Source organism: Syngnathus leptorhynchus, chromosome 1 (assembly GCF_054491065.1).
Source record: "Syngnathus leptorhynchus isolate UIUO chromosome 1, UIUO_Slep, whole genome shotgun sequence".
Taxonomy (NCBI): Eukaryota; Metazoa; Chordata; class Actinopteri; order Syngnathiformes; family Syngnathidae; genus Syngnathus; species Syngnathus leptorhynchus.
In genome coordinates, this window is record NC_141195.1 from 20,084,673 (window position 1) to 20,108,326 (window position 23,654).

Sequence of the window (23,654 nt, forward strand, 5' to 3'; positions counted from 1 at the left end):
AAACAGAGGTGCCTCAAATAGGCGTGCTGGGTTGGATATGGTTTGACGATTACCCAAAAATCGCAGCAGAAAGCGCTGTTACTATGGCAACCGTGTGTTTAGTCACAGAGGAGGAAGCAGGGCGTGAGGAGAGATCTGGCTCCATCTGCGGATGAGCCCGGGACATTGGGTGGGGGGAGGCTGCACGGCCAGGTTGGGAATCTCTGGGTAGGATCTGTGTTTTCACAGGAACTTGAACGCAGACACACACACATACGCACACACAGGGCCTGGCTGGCTGTTCAATTTGATTGACACCTCTTTTTGACACTGTGCAGCCATGTTTAAATCGCGTTTGTACATGTACGTGTTGTGTGTGTGTGTGTGTGTGTGTGTGTGTGTGTGTGTGTGTGTGTGTGTGTGTGTGTGTGTGCGCGTGTGTTTGTAAAGGAATATTTCCTGCCTTTTGAACTCCTCCTGATTGACACAAATGGGTTTGAGACGGTACCCCCCACCCCACCGCCCCCCACCTGCTATCTCCTCATTGGTCAAAGTGTGTGTACGTATATTTGTGCGCCTGTGTGTTGACTTGACAACCCTCCCCCCACCCCTTTCTAACCCCCTGCTCACTCCACTCACACCCCCTTTTGGCTCATATTGAGGCTGATTTTAATACCCCAACATGTTTAGGAAGAGGCTCTGACACAGTATTGTTCGTTCACAATAGAGGGTAGACAGAGGGAGCGAGAAGTCGTGGGGGGCTCGGGTGGATGGTTCGGGCTGGCGAGGCACCGGACAAAACGAAGAGCAAGCACTCTCTGATGGTCTCCTTTGGGCTGCTCTGTCTAGACGCCGATACGCCACGCAGGGCCTCAGAAACAAATGAAAAGTGAGAGAAAGAATGGAAAGGAAGAAAAAAAAAGCCACTAGGTGGTGAAGGGGGGTGGAATACACTCTGGTGGTCTGAGGATGACCTTGACAGAAAACAGGAAAGGCTGACAAAGGCCAAAAAGGTCAGTCTGACATTTTTGGAATGTGAAGGCATAGCGATGGTTACAGCTGTGATTTTACGCTCTCAAGACAAGATAAAAAACCGTGAACGTGCCGAAAATGAATCCACGGTCAATTATGACCATTGTTTCATGATCCATACTTCAAATATGCTGTTTTGATTCTTAAAATTGTTAGCTGTTCCCAATTACTCATAATTCAAGTCTGAGATGAAATATCTATGTACAAATTAGCCTACTTTTTCCACACAATAGCAAAAAATTGTTGTAATGTTTAAATTACAGGAATATCAAGTCTCTGTATGGCACTTGATTCACAAACAGGATGTCGCCATGAAGCCCCCTAGTAAACAAGGGCTTAGCCGCTACAAGGCAGTCTCCATTGTGTCCATTAATGCCGGCACGGGTGTGTTGTGTGTGTGTTTTGCTGGAAACTCTGGGCAGGTGGCGGAGACTCTGAAGTGTCTCTTCATCGTGTACTTATTTTCGTCCTGCACTAACTAGTCCGTTCCAATAAACCCTTCACCCTAAGGGCTGTAAATCGCCAAACAACTGCTGTGGTCGGCCCTGCCACCCACCATGACACGGCGGCCATGTCGAATGCCATGTGAGGGGAAACTCCAGAGGCTCTCTGGAGAAGCTTTGGTGAAACATGCAGGTTGGCTCCTGGGAGATTTAGCAGTTTAGCCCACTGGTAGTAAGAATAGCAATCGTGACAATAATGATTCTAAGTACATTTCTTAACACAAGATGGAACCTAAACAGGCATATGTCAAGGAAGGTCAAATGAAAAAATAGTGTGGCTGAAATACACATTTGCTGATACTAATCACATGCGTAGTTTGAATTTTGCCACTCAAAAATAATGCATTGCTGACTGACAAATGCAAAATATGTCGGAAAAAGCAATGTTTAGATTTGCATTTGGAGCTCCTCTAAAATTAGGTTAGTTTGCTACCTGTATCAGTGTTTTTTTTTTTAATTGTTGAAAAACAGACAAACAAACACCAACATAAAAAATTGCGACCACTAAATGTAATATCTAAAATCAAGTAAATAAGCCTCCCCCAAAATCTCATTTGCTGTCTTTTAGTTCCAGTCAGAAAATTACCATTCTATATGATACTACGATAAACGTCAGACTAACTGTAGCGTTCATACATACTTTTATTCTATGAGCCATCCCACTAAATGCCCGAATAAATGTTTTTATATTTACCCAAGGTGTCATACAGAGTGTTCTATAATTACATATTTATGAAATACAATTATAAAGATTAATTTAATATACCAGGATGTCTAAAAAAGTAGCATTTGTTGCCTGTCTGTTCTTCAGAACATTATTACTTAACAAATGAATATTAATCCTAAAAGTTTCAATCATTTCTAAATGTTCCTATCTTTGAAAAAAACTACATTCCTCTTTATCCCAAGCAAGTGTTACTTTTAGTTTTGTTTTCCTGCATTTTTCTCAGTCCTGTTACCTGTTATTTTGATTATTTCACAAGTCACTTGGTCCACAGGAAGTTGCAACTTTCAAATCCTTTGCCAGGCCAAAAGCAACGTCACTCATATATTTTTCTGGATCTTTCATGGTGGTTAAAATCTTGGCACAATCCTATTACAATTTTTTTTTTTTTTTTTATCATTACATGTTTTTGTTGCATCACTGTAATGTGCTTATTGTCAACATGCTACTCGGATTATGCCATATTATATTATGCTATATTTTATGTAATTACGAATTATACGCTAAAAACTATACTATACTTTCATATTATACATTATTTATTTATTTATTTATTTATTTATTTATTTATGACTGGAAACTGCAGGGCAAACCAAGCCTTAAAAAGCAAGTCCAAGAAAGTATAAATACAACAAACTATACCATGACATGTACGCAACATATATACACCAATCACAAAAAAAAAACATGACATGAAACATAAACTAATATCACTAATCACCAATAATCCACGTTACGCAAATTAATTTAATCATTATAAACCATTTATGACAAAATAAAGTTGCCTAATATGCGCCAAACAACATTTTGAGCAGTTTAATGAGTGTATTAATATATTACGAGCTAGAAAATTCAAAGATAAGAGAGACATTTTATTTTATTTTGAGCTAGATCGAGGGCCCACGTTTGCTGGCCACAATAAGCCAACAGACTCCAACAATATGTGCACCGTATCAATATGTAATGTAATAATGTAAAGTAATACACAAAATACAAAGATTAAATAACAACGTTCAGTTTTCATTGACATTGGCAGAGATTTTTTGAATTCATCAATATGGTTTTGCGGGGCTGCAGCATAGCTGTTCAAAGCTGTGCTTCCTCACATATAACACCTCTTGGCATAATGCAATACAACTGTATACCACTGTTAAATTAACAAACCTCTGACACTGTCTGTCAAATCTTAGCATGATTAGCTTTTGTCATACAGCTCTTGTATGACATCTTATTAGGCTGGCTATAACGTTGTGACCTATCAATCTGTAATGGCACATTGGACTAAATTAAATCGAATAGAGACTGAAGCTTAATTTTTCTGTTCCTTTTTAAATCTATTTTTAATTCACATGTAGTTAGTGGAAATGTTGTGTTTGTTATTAAATGAAATATATTTTACATACTTCCTAAAATGATAAACTGAAGTGATTAATTGTGGTTCTGGTGTAAATTATTTTGCATTTCCAATGCATGCATAGGTCAGAGGTGAAAATGCTGTCTTGATTAGATCATGATTACATTCATTATTGACTAATCTGATCATTTGTTTCTTCAACTGTGTCATTAATCATCAAGGAGGAAAATCAGCAAGTGTGTCAAATTATTTCTCGCAAAAACAAATCAATGTCGATCCACACGCAAGACTTGCAGCAATGCATCCTGTGCCTGAATTTAGACAAAACTTTTGATTCGTATCATGATTCCACAAAATGTGTTTTATTTTTTCTACAAGGCACTTGACATGCTTTGACTCTTTGTCCCTCCACATGTGAGTGGTCTCCTTTCTGTTTCCCTGCTGTTGTGCATCGCTTCCTCTCTCCTGGGCGCTGTCCCTTTTGCTCCCTCTCTCTGTTTGGCCTCTCATTTTCATATGAAAGTGTGTGCAGGAAAAGTGGGGGGGGGGGTTCTTGGTGGTCCCCAGAGCAAACTGACAGAGCGCGCATCCCCATTCGGTGAGTCCTCAGTGAATAACTCATAGTTTTGCTCGGTGACTGTCCAATAGCAAATCAACCGGCAACATCTGTATGTTTATGCAGATGCTATTTTTTCTATGAACACTTTATTATCCCTGGACTGATATGTTTTACACGTGTCCCTCCTCATGATATGTACCACACATGTGGATCATTGGCTCCACAAGCATCCATGATTTTTTTATTTTTTGGGGGGGGATGAAAATTGTGTTTTAAAGGGCTGGCTCCCTTGCTCGTAGAGTTCTGCAATTATGATCCTGTCAGCTTCTGATGCAGACTGAGCTACGTTGTCATCCACACGTTAAACTCGAGGATTTTATTTCAAGAGCACTACAGAACAAAACGGTATATGAAGGAAACCTTGACCTGCTATCTATGCCGCACACACACGCACACACATTGTCACCATCTGTCAATAAATGGCACAGCACTTAGAGGACTCATTCACCTAATTAGCAATCAATTAGCTTGTTACCACCAGCAGTAATTACCTTTTATAGGGCGAGAGAGGAGTGCAGCTGCTACCACTAATAAAATCTCCACCATCCTCCTTCTCCTCCTCCTCCTCCTCGGCCCTCCACACCTAACAAGGCCTGGCTGACAGAGAGTTATAGGCCTGTGTGTGTAAGGGGAAAGTGTGTGTCGCAAGCAGGGGGCCCAGCAGAGCAAACACAGTCCCCATGGGGCCTCTCTTCTCTCCCTTTCAGCTTTAAATCCTCTTTTAATGAATATAGGGTCAAGCTAAATGGGAAATCCATCATGGTGATAAAAGCAGGAGGCTTCAGCTGGGGATGTTTTGACCTAGCTGAGCAGGACAGTGCAGGACAGCACCGTTGGATCAAACTCTCGCTCTTCCATTTGGAACATTGACTGGAAATTGAATGCAAAATGAATGCATGACAATGTACACCATTGATGACAAATTGTTTCAAATCTACTACTACATTCTTGACACACTTGACCACATCAAGTCATAAAATACAAGTTACCATACCGCAATGACAAGAGTACCTTCCCTCACATATGTATCAAACTAGTTTCAAATTTGAGCGGGAGAAGGCTTGACACAATACAAACTTTTATGGATATTACAAACGATACACCAGTACAACCCATTTATTCATATAGTGACATCATTTTAAAGCTTGAGTTAACTAATACGTGAAGAATATATATCTAAGCAAAACATAGAGAAAACACAAAATTAGAATGACTGTTGGTATTTGTTTTTCATCCTAGTGCCTTTTAAACATTGGGGATGAAATGGTTTTGTTTATATTGCGGTATCTTGGTTTCAAAATGCTCACAATAATGCTGTGGGAAGTCACAGTTTCAGACCCTGCCAGTGAACACAACAGTGGTCAACTGTCTCTGAAATGACACACTGCTCTCTGCTAAAGGCTTTGGCTCATCTCTTTTTGTCCGGTTGCAGTCATAGAGAGGAAGAGGAATTGAGATCCAACTTCTACATCTTGATCCATCATGGCCCAGGTAATGCTATGTTTTAGGAGTGTGGAAAGTCAGAGGCTTTTGACCAGGAAAGGTTCACCAAAGCTTCACTTTGAATTGAAATGTCCAAGTTGCAAATTCAGGGGAAAAATAACAAGTCTGACTTTACCTGCAGCCTGAAATCACTCAATAGTAACCTCCATGGAGATACAGGGTGTGAAAAGCAAAACATCAACATTTACAACATTATAAAACAAATGTTTACCTATCTGTATTTTTTATTAGATTAATATATTTAGCACGTGACACAATGTGATTTGAATTGACTGCGTGAATAATATATATAAATAAAGATAAATATGACGTAAAGTAAAATGTGTTGTTCCTATGAAGATAGGTATGACAATGCATGAAGCATTAACGCAGCATTTAAAAAAAACATTTGAATAAAAGGTCACATGCGCCCTTACCGAGACCCGATCGCAAGACCCTGTTTTTAATACCCACCCACAGATTTCTGACAGACTATGAGAGGAATATCACAAGTATTTTTTTGCGCCTGAGCCATAGATATGTTCTCCTCTCATGTTTAAGGATCCAGGACATCTCCTTTGTGAAATTTCATTTTTAATCCACCTTTCTCCTTCACCTGACAATCCAGCCTTTAACTAGTTATGAAACGCAAACTTTGAATCCTTTAATCCTAAATGTAGAGCTTAACCCTCTCAAGCAGTGAGAAAATAAATCAGCTTGATTTCTACCCCCCTTCAAGCCTGATGTCACCACAGCCACGTGTTTTCTTGTAGCAGCATGCCGGCTAACAAAGGCCCCAAGTGACAGCCAAGGTTAATCCTATATGTCGCCATTATGCGAGGTCAAGCTTCCTAGCTGTATATTCAGTGTGTCATTAATTTCCAACCTGCTAGCACTGGTGCGGGAGCAAGCTGCCACTGCACGTTTTCCCCCGTGCACACTCGTACACATGCAGATGGTTGCACACACACACACACACACACACACACACACACACACACACACACACACACACACACACACACACACTCACACACAATGACTCGCTACATTAGCTAAATGGCCAGCGCTCGGTCTTTCTCTTTTCCTCTCTAATGAGACGGGCTTCTGGATCGTGTAGTCTATTCATCATTCTGCTTGTTCCAATCTAGTTCTTCCTTTATCAGGGTTTTGTTCAAGGGCCGAAGTCGTCTGGAGCGACATAAATCACCTGTCAGCCCCGGTCCCTTGGCTCCCATAATGCTCTATTAGCACTTCCACCACTATTATTGACAAAGCAGTGGCCAGGTATTACATTGGAAGTGTCTACAAGCCTTCCTGCTCATCTGTTATCTCGCAGGGGACATTTATTGCTATTTATTTCCTGGGAGTACTTTGCAATTGTAGATTCTGAATCTCAGTGGAAGCACCTTACATACTTTTTGACAATGAGAAGAATGAGGAGCACTGTTCCTTGCTGCAGTTTTAGCATGTGTCAAGCTGTATTTTTATTCTTTCTGATTTGTTGTTTATGATTGTGATTATTCAACCACAGAGTAGGACTGGGAAATGAATTTCAATTTAGCCATGTTTGGTCGATTTTACAACCATAAGAATTGAAGCAAAACGATTAATGCGCTGAACAACGTGGTGTTTGCAAGTTCCCGACATTGTGAAAGTACCTTGAATACACCCATGTTCCTTGTGCAGCAAGCGTGTGATGTATATGTGATTCCGCACTCCCTGTGCATGCTTTAATCAGTTTAAAGACACCCCAGTTGGAGTTTACCGTGAAATTAACCACACAACCAAAATAATTTCACACATTGTGATGTGCTTTGTTTAAAAAGACAGTGCTAATGCTAAAATCAATGTAAAATTCCATTGACATGCTAATGGTATATTAGAATCGACTGCTGGGGATGATATCCCTTCCTTATACGCAAACACTGAGGGGTAGTTGAATAAATACTACGTTTTGAAAACATTGAATCATTGATCATATCAATCACTAACAAAATCATGATTGTTATTATTTTCATAACCCCCCAGCCTTTCCACAGATAGTATGATATCACATTGTGATTGTACACCATCAACACAACCTTAAATTCAACTGATAGTCTAAATCAAATGTGCCTCATGTACAGTATCTCACTTTTGAACATTCAGATACTCTCAATACTAAAACACAAAAAGGCAATAATATAATTTGAATGTGTTATTTCAAAAGTGTGAATCAAACTGGTGGCCCTTCACATTAACCAGAAGCCAAGAAATACCCCTCAGCTCCAAAAAAGGTCAGTGACCTCTGCTTCATAGTGAATCTAGAATGGCAATAAGTACTGGATTAAGTCAGTACTCTTTGTGTCCTGCTATTGATATGAAATTAAATACAAGTGAACGGCACTCACTCACTGACATTCACTATTGCCCCCTGAAGGTACACGACAAATAGGAACAAATTGGACACTGACGTGTTTTCTTCATGTAAAAGCTATCAGAGTGTGAATAAATGATTTACCATGTGCTAGAGCTACACAAAATGAACAAAAAATGCATTTGATCTTTTACGTGACATGTGCTCAGACAATACCAAAATCTAAGCGTTTATTTCTTGAGAGGTCAAGTGGTAATCCTTTTGTTCATGCAAGTCCAGTCTAGATGAACTCCAATTTTTGTTTGAAGCCCTTCCTCTGGTCACAGGGTCACAGATGAGGTCATATCCTGTCTTTCCTGATTGCACCTGTGGGACCATGTGCAGATGTGAAGGCTCAGAGGTCTGTTTTTTCATGGAAAGAGATAGCTAACATCTCACAGGACACCATTATTGAAGTGATTCTTGTTTGTCTCAAGGGTATTAAATATGTCAATCTCAGTGAGCACAATACATTGAGCACTGTGCATCTTATTGATTTCATTTGTCATACGAGACAGTACAAAGCATTTTATATTGTTTTGCCACAATTAGGGCTGAAATCTCCATTCTCAGCCTACCTCACAGTCGCGAACAAATGTTGCAACACCGTGATACGGTGAAACAGAGCTTTCTATTGGTTTGACGGCACTGTGTGTGGACCATCTCAAAACTCCTCTTTTGTCTCTTTCTGTCTGCACTAAGGTTTCCTTCATGCGTAGTTAGACTCCCATCAGCCTCTGGCACTGAACACTGTCTGCTCATGCCTGTCTGTGTACACTATACTTGTGTGTGCGTGTTTGCATACATGCACTCAAGACAAAGGACGGGACTACTCATGATAGAATTGCAGTATCTGTGCGCATACACACACACACGGACGTCATGTGGAGATAGAGGAGGCGGTCCGTAGAGAGGGGAAAACATGGCGGGAGATGGAGAAAGAGAGGGGAAAAAAAACAAAAGCTTGAAGGAGATGCGAGACCCTCTCTTGCTGTCTGGTCCACAGCCAAATGCATAGATCAGTCCGAAGAGAACGCGCAGTCTGTACACCTGTTCTAACCAGCTGGCCAATGCTACCTGTTTCTGTGTAAGCCACACACACACACACACACACACACACACACACACACACACACACACACACACACACACACACACACACACACACACACACACACACACACACACACACACACACACACACACACACACACACACACACACACACACACACACACACACACACACACACACACACACTCGCACGCACGCACGCACGTGCTCGCACACACTTTCAGTGTGTATTAGTGTGCGTAAGTGTATTGCCTAGATACGGTATGACATCGAAAAACAAGGTGAAATAAATAGTCTTAATATCTCATTTATATTCGATGCAATCATTTTACCAATCCACGTTGTCCTTGTATCAACAGTGAAACAGTACATCTTGTGATATATGTATAATCAGACTATACCGAGTAAAACCTTTATATACTGCGAAAGCAATGTTTTGACTTAAAATTGAACATCCTTGTCCTTCAGCACAGAGTAAAAAGTAGTTAACTGCAGTTAATAGTCAAATTTGAATAGAATGAATTGTGTACATACCTTTAGAGACAAAAGCACATGCGGAAGTGTAAAGGGAGGATTACTGCTTATTACCTGAGTTTCTTTCTTATTATTTTATGACATGTAATGTTGTTGGATCCTTTTTTCTTGAGGAATTAGTTTAAATTCCAAATTTTTCAAAGCTTGAAATGATTATCTTACCCCCTCACATTGCTGAGAATGAATGTCAGAAGAATGGCACTTCCCTATTTTTGCACTTTTTGGACACACCATAGCTTGAAATTCTCCTTTCACACTGTGAATAACATTTTAAAATAAAAAAAGAAATGATTTATTAAATAGTTGTGTTCTCATAAACTCTCACAAAGGACTCTAAATTGAATAAGGTAAGATTAAGAAGAGAAAAGAAATACTGCATGGCAATAGAAGAATGGAAACCAGAAGAGGAAATGGAAATTCTGTGGTGGAAACGAATGGTGATCCCACCCCACTCGACCCCATCCCCTAAGTCACGTGAGCGTGTGCACTGGGTGATAAACGGCAGGCCAATTGAAGCGATGAGACACCAGCCATATTAAAAGGCCTGAATGGCATTTGCATGGCGTAATTACCACTGGCTGCCCTGTTCTTTGTGTCCGCAGCCATCGGGGGCCTGTTCAGAAATGAGCGTTGAGAGGGTGCCAATGAAAGGAGGCGGCGAAAGGTGTCCAGCCCGGGCGGAGGCCACCACCGTTGCTCGACATTTTTTTTATTTTTTTTTTATTGTTTTTGTATATCACTTTTTCCTTTAAATCCACCTAGATGCATTTCCAACACACACACACACACACACACACGCACGCACGCACACACACACACACACACACACACACACACACACACACACACACACACACACACACACACACACACACATTATTAAATTCCTTGCAGGCATAATAATGTTTCTGATGTGGAAGATCACGTTCAGCTGACATGACACCCTGACACAAGCTGCCAAGGCCTGCGTATGTAAATCCCACCAGATAAAACTGTGTGTCTCTGTTTGTGTGTGTCTCTGTGTGTGTGTGTGTGTGTGTGTGTGTGTGTGTGTGTGTGTGTGTGTGTGTGTGTGTGTGTGTGTGTGTGTGTGTGTGTGTGTGCGCGCGTGCAATGGCTCATCCTGTTAGACATTTAAGTCTAAGTACATAAGGTAACCACACTACAGTATTGCTCCATATCACTGCAATAAACGAGAGATTGTTGAATAATCGAAGATGGATATTATCTTTGTACAGTAAAAAGAAATGTGGGAAACGAGTGTATATCTGAGTGTCCTGAAACAGACTTGAAGAACCTCTCAATGGGACCTGATTGAGGTTCTGCTATGTCAGAAGGCACCTCATCCATTTGACGTTTTAATGAATGCAATGTTTTTAGGAAGCATGCTCCTCTACTACAAGTGAGATGTTTCAGCAGAAAGCATGTGGGCTGATTCACTACTGATCTCAAGCTTTATCGACTTCATTTGCCTTTTTGATGTGTGTATGCGCGTGTGTGTTGTTTATCGGTAATATTTGTGTGTTTATCTGGCCTGATAACTCCAAGCATATTTCAGGGGGTAGTGGGGAGGGAATCAGTGCCCCCGCTGTCCCCCACTAGCTCCGCCACTGCCACTCACCAGATTGACTAGCCATTACATTTGTTCTAAATACTTTATCTTATATTTGATTTGCAGCAAAATTTTAGTGTGCTGGTTTTTAATTTTGAAAATCTAGCCTCCCTACTTTAATATAAACCAACCAAATAAGACTTTTGGGCAACTTATGACATAATTCTTGTGGTAAACACATTTCCCAGCACACCTGATAACCCCGTCATCACACTGTCTAGATGTGTTTTACAGGATTAGACTTGGGTGACTGATCAGTGAGGCATAATATCTTATTTTTCCTCCTGCGATCTATCACAATGTTAGCATTGCAGCTTGAGGATTTTATCTCAGGTATTTTCTTGTGTTAAAATGCTGCGCATTGGTTTACCAAGCCACTCGTTGGCTACGCCTTAGAGCACATACAAGAGAATACATTGTTTTGAACCAATTTTGTGCCCATTTTCAAGGCTAGCATATTCAGTAGCAATATGAATGGTTGATAGCGTAATTGTGAGTGTACTCAACAAACAAAACGGTTCCTGCAGAAAGGCCTAGTATTTAATTTGTGTGCGTGTGTGTGTGTGTGTGTGTGTGCGCACTTGCGTCTCCAGTATGTGCATGTGTCAGCATCAGCGCTCCATCTCCCTCGGCTTCCCCGAGAAGCTGACAACTGGATAATAGCTTTTTACTTTTCCAGAGCAGGGCTCCGGAGAGAACTAATATGATTATAAATCATTATTCAAATAGAAAGGTGCGGCGGGGCGCACAGCATAGTAAGAGAGCATGATAATAGCATCATTAACTTTTAGTTATAATTCATAATTTTCTTTTGTTTTCTCTTTTTTATTTTTGCAAAGGTGGCAACTAAATTGTAGTGCAGGGATGAAAATGAATAAATTTATAAAATTATGTTTGAAGAGCATATATTGTCCAGTTATGTTTTTGATTGCTTCCTACCAGTTCTTGATTTAGAGATACTGTATGTGAACAGAATACGAGTTAGCTGTGGCTTTGCAAAAGTATTGTCATCATGGTCTTTCTAACTTGGCAACTGAACATTTTATTTCATATTCAAAATCAGTGCAAAGGCAAGATGCGATTTCTTTACTGCCATTTATTTGTTGGATTGAAAATGGTTTCCACATATTGAAGTGGTGAAGAATACCTCAATTAAAAAAAAAAACACAATTAATTAATTTGGGGTAAAATGATTTTTTTTTAAAATGAGTTTAAAAAATCCACTTGTACTGTATAAGTATTTCATTTTTGCTATTTGAGGTAAAATGATTGTGACCTAGTCTCCAATGATTTTCTTGTTCTTTCAATTGTTTTGCTATTTTGGTAAATAGAGACATTTCTCTACCACAGCATATATAATGGTACAGTCCCACCATCTGCCATTCAAGGTGTGTCTGTTGCTGCACCACACATTAACTGGACACAGATATCATTCATTGTCATTTGTCATCTCATTCCTATCAGAGTACACGCTTCAATTGAAACTTCTTTTCCTTGGTAACGCCAAGATTTCTTTTTTTTTCATATCTGTTAAGAATTTAACCTTGTTGGAGTTCTCTGCTCTGCTTCTCATTTGCTTGGGCAAGATGTGTTTTTTTTTTTGTACCCAGGAAAACCTTCTGCCTATTTCATTCATCTGTGATTGACTGAACTTGGCTAACCTCGACAGTTGAATTGTTTTCATGATTAAAATCATATTCCTGTTCCTTTGTTGATGTCAGGAGCAATTTGGGCTACATTTGCTCTCGGGTGTGTTTCAAGATTCACCTGATATGCTGATATGCACACACACACACACACACACTCCAGTTATGCACAGGCAGGGAAGCCCTCTGTATCTTAGCTAATGGCTTTATCATTTCATTGCTGTTGAGCTATGAGCTCCCGAAGAGAAAGTTGTATCTCAGAGGTCTCAGAATTCAGATAATTTTACAGCCGATTAGTCATCAAGCTGGCGAGAAAAGAGCAAATCTGTCATAGTCAAAGCACAAGATGCTGCTTTCTATCAATGTATCCTTACTATTCCCATTGCCACAGTCCAAAAAAGTAAATCTCTTGTCACCAACACTTTAAAGGAGCCATATTAAGAACACTCTCACACACACACACACACACACACACACACACACACACACACACACACACACACACACACACACACACACACACACACACACACACACACACACAATTTAAACTGTGTCCAGGTCTCCTAATAAAAGGTCTCCCATTAAAATAAGACTTTAAAGGGACACTTGGATGGAATGAACTGTCCTTGCAGTGTCAATTTCAGATAAATATCTTCAGGACATACCCGACAGTCAGCTTGGTGAATTTTCAAAGTTGTACTTAAAAGTTTCGGAGCACTAGAATTCCAGCGACGAGAGCGACTCTTCAGCCGAGCGTGTCCATTTCAAGCACCTCATTTTCGGATAGTCCGAGGAGGACTTTGGGGTAAAAGTAAGTCAAGCTAACTTTTACAGAGTTACATTTAATATGTGAACAATTCAGTTTACAAAAAGCCTTGAGGAATGCATTATGTTGCTTATCTTGGTGACTTATGAAAGAAAGCAGACAGATGTGACAGCCTGCTTATTTCTTGCTCTTTGAAGTCAGCCATGGAAATCATTTTGGAATGTTTCTAGAGATTGAAGTGGGCCTAAATAGAGATGTCCACATATATTTTGGGGCTGACTGATCACCAAAATTATGACATTATTATTGATGTATTTACAATGATTTGGATGGACATATAGTCTTTGTCCCTCTCGTGACTCCTACTAAGATATGAAAGACAGGGAGGGGGCGTGGTCATTATTTCCCAGGGGGCAGTTAACTTTTCAAATAGTTATTCACTGTTTTCTACAAAACCAAATTGATAGAAATGAAAATTAAAGCTAATATTATTTTCCTGGTTAAAAATACATAGACTGACCTCTTCAGTAAAAAGTGGACCAGACGATCCCTTGAAGGGCGTGGTTCTGTCTCATGCAAATGCTCATACAACTTTTGTTTACATGACAACCAGGGGAGGTCGTAAATGGTGCAAAAAAGTGGATGCTACTGAGAGTTACCAACTGAGTGACTTTGTCTCTATAATTTGACTTTCTGAGATGATGTGACTCCTTTCAGAGCAGGAGCTTCCCTACTGGCTATAAATGAATTGCCTTTGTGTGAAACTACTGCTTGTGAATAGAACACATCGTTCCCATTCAGCCAGTGACTCCAAATATTCGATTGACTCACGGAGGCAAGATTCTTTCACGAAGCTGATGATTTACACTACCTGCACAATTAGTGCAGATCGGTGCATCGGCAAACACAAAATCCACTCACCCACGTCGACAGCTTTGTCCAACATTTGACTTTGTAATGGTATCAAAAGCTGATGCTGGTAATACGGTTATAATCTGCTAATCATTATCATATGATATTTTCCTACAAAAAAATCACAATCCTAAATACTATTTAATCCTGCCACGTAATGAGTCTTTCCGCTTGCTGTCTGTCAAATGCTGAAGGTGTGGCCTAAATTGTGTGGATGGCCTTTCATGACGTCCCACTGAGCAGGAATTTTACCATTTGTCATCCAGCTGATTTCTGTAAAGTCACTTTATTTTTAGCCCTGCACTTCTAACGCCTAACACATGTCACTCACAGCTCTTCTGCCACCACTTGTTTAGGCCTCTTAGGAAATTATAGACATCTTGGAAAAAAAAAGATTATAATATGAGGCCCAGGATCCCCAAAACGTGTTAACTGCTTAGAAAATGACAGTATTCTATCTAGTACATTATGATGTACGGTAAACATATTTATATCCGTATGACCTTGTGGGAAGTCTTCTCAAACAGAGAGATGCTTCATGTGAATGTGAATACTTATTTAAACGTGGATAATTTTCAATTGAATTGGATTACATTTGTACTGCACTATAGTTTTTGTTTTAAAAAACACATAGGGCACACATACACAAACAACCATACACACTCCCAATCACACCTCAGTCAGCCTACCATGCATGTTTTTGAATGTGGGAGGAAACCCACACAGGCACGGGGAGAACATGCAAACTTCATACAGGAAGGCCGAAGCCAGAATCGAACTGAGGTGGCCGTGCTAACCAGTCCTTCACCATGCCGCCCTATCATTAAAATCCTGATCATTATTTATTTTATTTTTATCATATTGCAGTAATACATCCTTGGCTTCAGTCTTTACTAGTCCTTACATAAAGCTTGGTCCGGACATAGTAAAAATTACACATTATACAAAAACAGCTTTGCAGCTGATGAGGTCGCCTTCCACCTGTAAGCAAAATAATCTTCCTTATTTCTGCTTTAGTATTCCAACATTTGTCAGCATCAAACCGTGCATCCCATATTGATGTGAAAGGCTTTATCTGATCTGTGCAGGCCTTGAGACATGCCAGAGTCAGTAGAAGATCAACATCTACTGGACCAGTAACAATTACACTTATCGGCTTCTCCATTTCCAACTATTACCAGCATCCTCTTTTCAAGGTGTGTTTTGCAATTACTGTTAAGTTGCCCTTAAGCAAAGCTTTTTAACATATAATTATCTTTGCAGGTCACAAAGAACATTTTGGGGAGAAGTAATTTGCTGAAAATAAAATAAAAAAGATACAGATTTCCACTCTTAGCTCTTGATATTTTAGTGTTTTGTCACTGAGATAACTTTGGAGTGTGTGTTGAATCACAGCCAGTGCAATAAAAATGACTTTTTAAACCCGCTGTGACACGTCATGGTCTTGCCACGCACTGTCAGGGCTGCGGTTCTTCGCTGAAAAATGATAAAGCGAAGCGGGGTGGGAGACTTGACCTTGTAGTCCACAGGAAGAGGAGGGGGACATCATTAGTGGGGCACCAGGAAGGTTATACACATGACCCGACAACCCTCGCTGTCCTGATAAGAGTGAAGGATGAGTCTGTCGCTTACCTTTTCTTCCTCTCCTCCCCCAGATGCTACCGTGCTCTGCAGTCTAAATGCAAGCATGGCAAAAAAGGCTGTGAGCTTTCATTGCCTCTGCACCACTTGTTCCTATGGTTCCTCCTCCCTCTCCATCCTGGGTGACAGACAGCACAGACAGTTGTTTAACCAATGATGTCTGTTACATTTGAGCAAATTAATCCTTCTCTTCTGGAGACTGTCTTCAGAAGAGCAAATCTGATTGACCATGTCTTGCACTTTTTGTCAAACTACAATCTGGATATTGTAAAGTGAGATGACTGAGCTGCTGTTAAGTCCCGTAACTATGTTGACAATGAAGCTCTGACTTGTAGTGCTTGAGATATGTCGTAGTGATGCTAATGTCATGAAAGTCGAGCCAAAGTCAATCAACAGGTGACACAATTGATATTTTCTAACATAATATTAATTTCACGTTTTAGATACCGCCGGTCTGGTGGTATATACATACATGTTAACCTATACCTCCATCCCCCCTCCAATCAGAACAGTCAAACCTCAAAAGGTTAACCACTATTCTTAACCTGTGTTGAGTTTGCATGTTCTCCCCGTGTCCGCGTGGGTTTTCTCCGGGCACTCCGGTTTCCTCCCACATCCCAAAAACATGCTTGATAGGCCGATTGAGCACTCCAAATTGTTCCTAGGTGTGAGTGCGAGTGCGAATGGTTGTTCGTCTCTGTGTGCCCTGCGATTGGTTGGCAACCAGTTCAGGGTGTCCCCCGCCTACTGCCCGATGACGGCTGGGATAGGCTCCAGCACGCCCGCGACCCCCGTGGGGACTAAGCGGTTCAGAAAATGAATGAATGAATGAATGAATGAATGAATGAATGAATGAATGAATGGTATGTGAACATAAACATTGGATGAATAATCATAACTAAATGAGCATACTCGCAACTGATATCAAGAGCACTGTTACGATAGCAACATTTAGGCAGTTAACATATGACCTCCTCTAATATACTCTTATTCTGAAAGAGAGTATATCACTTCAGGTATAATGCAATCGATCCATTCATTCATCTTCCGAATACAACTTCATTCACATCGCACCTTTCACAGTATCGACAAACTTCATCAGTTTCACAGAACTAATTGGAGCAAAATTAAGCTGAAGCCTCTTCATCTGCACGTTAAGACTTTCAATTACCGTATGTCATCGAGTAATCCTTAAACCACCACGGTACCGCAAACGTTTTCAATAATGCCCGTGAAACCGATCATCTAGCGATTTTAACACAAAGATACATATCAAACATCCAAAAGATCAAGTCAGTTCTCAGCAAGGGCCAAGAGCTTATGTGGTTGCGTCTCATGCTGTGTACTGCCTTGTAGGGTATATCAATAAATCTGCTTTTACAGCGTTATTAAAATTGTGTTTTCAATCTACTTGGCAGCAACAAAAAGTTATTTCTAAGTTGAAAAATAGCATCGATAACAAGAAGAATTTATGAAGAATGAGGCCCTTTTGCTTAAAATCATCCATACCTTCATCCATAATCTCAATTGTTTATCACCCAATCTAAAGTTTCAAGTTAATTTGACAAAGATATACTGACATTTGGAATAGTCAGCCATAGAGCATAAAAGTATGACCTCTCGAACACGCAACGTTTCCGTCCAGCAGCAACAACTCATGTCATGTTTTGTCATAAATCCGCTATAGATTCATCCCCTTTGCCGTCTGGGCCAGGTACTGTAGGACCGTCTGGCAGCGGGACGGCAGCATGTGAGCCCCTAAAGTCAAAGCTTCATTAAGTTGCTGCTCACTGCTGATTGTTACCAGCTGCACTCTGCGCCGTGGCCCGCGTGTGCATGTTAGCATCTTGGGCCGTCAGTTCATAGAGTCGGCAGAGGTCGGTCGGTGAGGCACCGTGAATTATATCTCGAACTGATCCAATGAAAGTCCTGGAGAGGAGGAGGACAAGATACTCTTGATATGTCCCGCATACCATGGTAACGTGATGCCAAGTTGTCTCTTTTATGGTTTTCTTCGCTGCTTCGGAGCAAAAGAAAACACTATAGAGTCCTGTGTTTGTATAACCAGAGCAGAGAATTCACAGATTCAATCAACAAAACCATCTTCTGGCCGCCGTGACAGAAATAATGTTGAAATAAGTCCTGATTACAATTGAAAATAATACTCGAAGTAATTTAGTAGCACTTTGTGTCATCACTGACATGTTAGCACACACACTTTCCTCACACATGTCAGGAAATCACATTTAGTCATAATGGCGCTGCTTGGAAAGAGTCCTCTGAAAAGCGTTTGGTGCGCTGAGGAAATCAGGGGAGTGTCGGCTGTCAAGGACGACCGGTTGAAATAAAAGGTTGCGCCGACTGAGTTGATAGGCGTTGACTGGCCCTTCACAGAACTCAGCACTGTGTGGATTTAATAAAATCGCACATCGACCTCAGCGGGACTTCGGCTCTATCGCGATGGATTGTTTCTGACCCTCCCCTGACGTCCTAAACCAATAAACAGCTATCAGACACTGATGAAGGAGAAATGAGACTGTTACTTTTGGCTCCCGCTCTCTGCTTTGATGCGAAATCATGGAGGACCTTGTTCTGATAGGCTAAATACATGCAGGCATCTTTTCACAGTTCTTTCACTGCTAATGAAAATCATCTGTCAGTCTTGAGATTGATTGCCCGAATGGCCAATTGGAAGCGGGCTTCCCTCCCCTTCAAATTGATTTCGTGTTAACCAACAGCGGTTCCACTGGTTTTTCGTCTCATTAAATGCACCGGGATTCGGGGCTGTTTTCATCCATGGCTTGTATTGAATGAAAGACAGCCATCCAGGGCCACTATAAGAGAGGAGCACGATCTAAAACCATGTGTGCAACAGTGCAAATAATTCCACATTTCATCCAAAGGAATGGGAATGGGCCAGTAGGGTAGAGAAGAGAAAAACAAAGCGTGTGCCAGAGGAATTAGAGGAGTCTATATCATGCTCGATGACTTATTTACCGAATGAGGGTCGTGTACCTGCGCGGGATTTAAGAAGCACCCATGAGCTATCATCCCATCATTCCACACTGTCAGTGCCTTATTTTTTAGAAGATCAGTGACGCTCGGATCATATTTCAGTCGCTTTCAGGAACCTTCCCATGCAGCCCTGCTGGGCCCACTCATAAGCAGGGGAGTTTTAGAACTTCATAAGTTTTCCCAGAGAGAAGCCGCAAGACTGATTTAGCTGTAATCTTATCCTATGTCTTTATAGAAGCCAGATCTTGCGTGTTGTGAGTGGCGCAGTCGGACGCAGAGGTTATAATATGAGCCGTGGAAATGACAGAGTCACCTCCTACGTTTGACCGACCAGCCACTTAAAGCTCTTTGCTGACTTATTCTCTCATGGACAATTCTACAGTCTGCTCTGAAATATCTCTTCATCTCGTGCCTTCACCTCATGGTGATAATTAGTCAATATAAACAAAATATTGTGACAGCAGGCTATTAGAATGACATTGTGGAGTCAATGTTACAACGTAGACTCTTGTGGGAAACCTTCTCACAGGATTTTGGTGTGTGTCTGTGGGAATGATTTTCCATACGTGCAAAGAACATTTGTGAGTTTAGTGGTCCCTGATATTGGATGAAAGGATCAAGTTCACAATCTCTTGTCTAGCTCGTCCCCGAAAGCTGTTTGATGCATGCTGGGACCAAAGATTTAAGATTCAGGAGAAAATCATTTATCTAAGCGAATCGCCAGTTGGGTTATTTTTATTTAATTTTGATCAATTATTATTTATTATTGATATATTTATTTTCAATTTTTAATTACAAGTAACGGTTGGAAAATACATATGAACTTCTATATGTTTTATTGGGCTCCAAATGTGCAAAAATTCGGATTCAAAGCGTTTATCAGTGATTCATTTACATTTTACAATAACTCCGCCGTCGCGATGTGCTCATTTCATATTCTCTTTCCAAAGTGAAGCTACAGCATGTCAGACAACCCTGATAGTCACGCCTACCTCACTGTGTGAAATATTAGGGCACGATCGCAACAGGATTCTAATGACATATTAGTGCAAGGCTACTTGTATACCTCGCGGCTGGATGGGTCAATTTAGAGCACAGCCAGAGTATAAATTAATCAGGGAGCTTGGGGGGAGAGAATTTCAATTAAGAAACCTGGATTGAATTGTGCTCCTCTCCTCAGCTAAGTGGATCCTTCATGGACTTCTCAGCTGCTGCTATATTCCACAATATTGAGCACAAAGCATACTTAATTTCCATTGGCACATTTCCAATAAGCACTGCACTGTTTTGTTTGGTTGTTGTTGTTGTTTTTTACAGTACAATATCACTTGAGCACCATCATTGTATGCTTGGTCACAACAGCAATCATCCAAACTTGTTTGGCTGGCTCTACCTACACGAGACGTTGCACATCAGTTTATCCCAAATGCAGATGTCAGAGCAGGCTCTCGCTTTGTCTAATCTGACACGTAACATGGCTCGTCTAGCTGAGCACATGCAGCGTGAGACGAGGGATGAAAATGCTCCTTTGCCTACTGCTCCCCCAGTGATGTATAGACTGTGGTTGTGGTGAAAAATGGTAAGCAGTCTAGTTTGGCTTTGCTGGAAGCAAATCCTAAAAAAAAAGGGATAAATCCAGTGCATCCGAAAAAGGTCCGGACGTGGTTCACATGCCGGCATGCACTTGGCTATAAGGGTCCACGGTTGAGTGAATTATCAGAGTGACTCGATGCAAAGCAAGTTCTCAGCCTCGGATGCCTCATTGGCAGATAGGAGCATCCTGCAGATCGAGCTGGATTGACAAGGAAGGCGCATCTGTTGAAGCGTTGAAAGATGATTTGGATTCTGACAGCATGTAAACATAACCAAACATTTGATTTCTACATTTCAGATTTGACAAAGGATGATGAAAAATTAAGATCCAGAGAGATTCAATTCAATTCAAGAGATTCACTTTGACATGTTTTTATAGGTCTTTCTTGTCACTATCATTTTGAAATAAAGTCCAGAGTTAGGATTCTGTAAATAGTACTATTGTACATAAAAATTGAAATGAAAACTATGGACAGTTTTAGGAAGAAAAAAAAAAAAAAAAAACGTATTCTCATAAAGGTGTCATGAAGTCAAAATACTGTATACAAATGTATTGTGAAAAGAATCATGATTGTTGTGATCCCATTGAAAGTTATCTCAGTGTTTCTCAGCAGAAAGAGACAATTGCCAGAGCTAGTTATCATAAGAGGGAAGAGTCTTTAAATGTATGTTGTTTGGACCACAATTAATGTGGAAAAAGGAAGAAGTAGTCTTACATGACCACCACACGGCCACGTACCGAGACGTACCCCCAGCTATGCGTAGCATTCTTCTGCAGAGGAAGTTGGCCTGCATTCCCGCCATTCAACAAGTTCTAGTGCTGAAAATACCAGCAGCTGAACTCAACCACAAAACACGCAGCAAGTTCATTTCCATAGCATACATGCATCAGTGAGCAGTTTTATTTCTGGAATGTGACCACGGACTGGTAGAATTGTCGAGATCGTTGATCGCCACTTCGTTGACAGCACTTTGACCATATCAAAGACAACTTAAGATTTAGCAAGCGGATAACGCTCCCACTTAGAGACAAAGCGAGTGGCGGGGAATTCAAGCTGATGAAGAGCGAGCTGGTTAGTGGCTGTAGACGTGAACTCTGGCTGAACCACCCCCACCTCCCCGACTTCTGGCGGCCTCGACGGGTTGAGGCATTTGGGTACGACTCTGAGAGCCTGACATCAAACCGACAGCACGACATGATATCTTATTTTCCTGCGCCGCGCTGACACAAATTCAGCTTTCGACTTATTATTTTCCTCATGCCTGCGGAGAGAAAAGAAGTTGCACGCAAGAAGACAACTCAGCAGCTCCCAGATGTGAATGTTGCTTCCCTTTTAATCCAAATATTTTACTGATTGTTTTCATGACTCGGGATAAAGACGTTCCTGTATGTCAGAACTTTCTGGTTGAAAGAAATCCTTGACCCTCTTGTGCCTTCAAATTGAGCTGAAGGAGCATGATTGCATGTGTGTGCAATTGCGTGTGTCAATCTCAGCCTGACTGTAAGACATGTGGACATGCTTGCACTCTGTGTGTGTGTGTGTGTGTGTGTGTGTGTGTGTGTGTGTGTGTGTGTGTGTGTGTGTGTGTGACTCAGGACATGAAGGGGGAGAGATGGGGCTTGCTAGTCAAGTTAGATCAAACTATACATTACAATTAGTTTGCCGCACAGAGTGGCTGTCACGTGCCGATTGCGGATTTATCGCACAGCATCTGACACCGCAACGTATAAGTGCGGAGCAATTTTTGCCTTCTACTCGTAGCGCTGTAAATTTTGAAACGCGGTATCGAATCGTCCTGATCACGAGCCAAAGTGTCACCTTGCCGCAGCTGTGCTCTCGGGCCTCGCTGACAGAGGCTTCAACAATTAGAGCTGAACAAATAAATGGCTCTCATAATCAGGCATGGAGGTGAAACCGGCTGGCTTCAGGCGCGTCAATCAGAGGAGAAGTGTATTTGGATAGAAGAGAGGCCATGTTTCTATCAAGTGTTTGAGTAGGTCTCCAGTTGTCCTTCAGGCTGTGGATACATTTGAATATGGCAGCATGAAAGAAGTCCAAGTGTCTCTTCTAATGAACATTATGGAGTGGACCACTTGTGAGAAAAGTACTACCACCCCTTAAGAGCTTGTGTGTCTATGTTTTGAGGTACTGTTCTACACGGCGTATATTTTTGACACAAAATCACTAAGGTTATTGCTTGCCTCTCAATTTCCTAATGAATTACAAATTACAACTGTTTAATGGCTATGACAAAAATATGGTTTCTACATGTAGCATTAATTGGTTTGATATTGTCATGATCTCATGATGACTGATGCTAGTATTCCCCATGGTGACAGCTCTGGAGTCATTCTACAGACAGAGATTGACCATCTTTTCTACCGTCATCACTTTCATTGGAACAGATAGGAGAAAAAATAAAATAAAAATAAAAAACGTTTTCAGCCACAAATTGGAATAGCATCGACATCCATCAGTAAATTTATCTCAGTGGTGTTCCTGCAGATCAGGTGCTTGTTGATCAGGCTGTTAAGCAAAATAACAGGACAGTCGTGGCACAGTTAGATCGTGCAAAAAAAAAAAGGAGACTTGAAACTGAATTGGAGAGCAGAAGAATGCCTGCTGAGTAATGTAAGCTACTGATGATTTATTTTTTCAGTAAAATCATATTCTAAAAAAAGAGGACATCTGGTCAGTATAATTTGATGGTTCCACTTTCCACTTAAATAGGTGCCAGTGAGTCACTCAGTACGTTTACACGCAGT

The 23,654-nt window shown here is 40.9% G+C and overlaps 1 long non-coding RNA gene across 1 annotated transcript in view; it reads right to left on the reverse strand.

The window, feature by feature from the left end:
* Positions 1-23,654, reverse strand: part of LOC147062603 (uncharacterized) — a 48,691-nt gene that overhangs the window by 19,037 nt on the left and 6,000 nt on the right. Inside the window, exon 2 of the long non-coding RNA XR_015067579.1 lies at positions 16,271-16,397. This is a non-coding gene — a long non-coding RNA (uncharacterized LOC147062603). The remainder of the gene's footprint in view (positions 1-16,270; positions 16,398-23,654) is intronic.